We start from the raw sequence: 901 nt of genomic DNA, 5'->3' as shown, positions 1-901 counted from the left end.
GGGTCAAAGCGACAGCTGTGAAAGCACCATAAATGGCAACATGCATTTACTCATCTCACTCGAACAAAAACAGATTCAGTATTCCTCAAAATGAATAAAAACATGCAAATGCAAACTGTATATTATACAAAGCTGCAATAATTAAATGTTAAATAAGACAAATTTGTATTTATTCCTATTTTATTAACCAATGTCTTTGCTACTGACCTTCGATGATCCAATTCAACCAAACCAAGCAAAAATACATTTTTGTTATTGCTGAATAATGTTGAACTTTCTTCTTCTGCGTCATATTCTTTGTGCAATTTGTTTGAGCTGCACCATCTACTGTACAGACCTAAATTTACATTTCTTTCAGCCTGAGGCATATTCATTTCACTTATGTTATGAAAAAAGGTTTTTAGATTTGTAAAATAACTTTTTGTATTAAAAATAACCAAGCAATTCCTGCCCAGATTTAAGTAACTAAGTAATGTACTGCATTAATTTCTATAAAAATAACTAACGTAGTTACTTTTTTTTTTTAAGGGAGGAATGCAATATTGTAATGTACTACCTTTAAAAGTAACTTTCCCCAACACTGATTATCAATGTTAAAAGCACTTTTTGTTGTTTAATATATTTATTAAAACTGCTGCATTGTTTTTTTTTCTTCAGGAAAACCCAAAGCTGATGAAAGACGTGAAGTCTTTGTTCCGTACAGCAGCACTGTCTGTGTCAGATCCTTACTCAAGTGAAGCCCTCTATCAGAAGATTAGGAAGAGATGATAGAAAAAGGGAGGAAGAGAATTCCAATGATGAGCATGATGGCTCAGAGTAAACTGGGTCATTTTTCTGACAAGCCAATATTTAAGGTGTCTTATAATCTGCGGCTTAAAACCAGTCTACGCACCAATCAAAA

This window comes from Carassius auratus, chromosome 9 (assembly GCF_003368295.1).
Source record: "Carassius auratus strain Wakin chromosome 9, ASM336829v1, whole genome shotgun sequence".
Lineage (NCBI taxonomy): Eukaryota > Metazoa > Chordata > Actinopteri > Cypriniformes > Cyprinidae > Carassius > Carassius auratus.
This window is presented reverse-complemented; position numbering follows the sequence as displayed.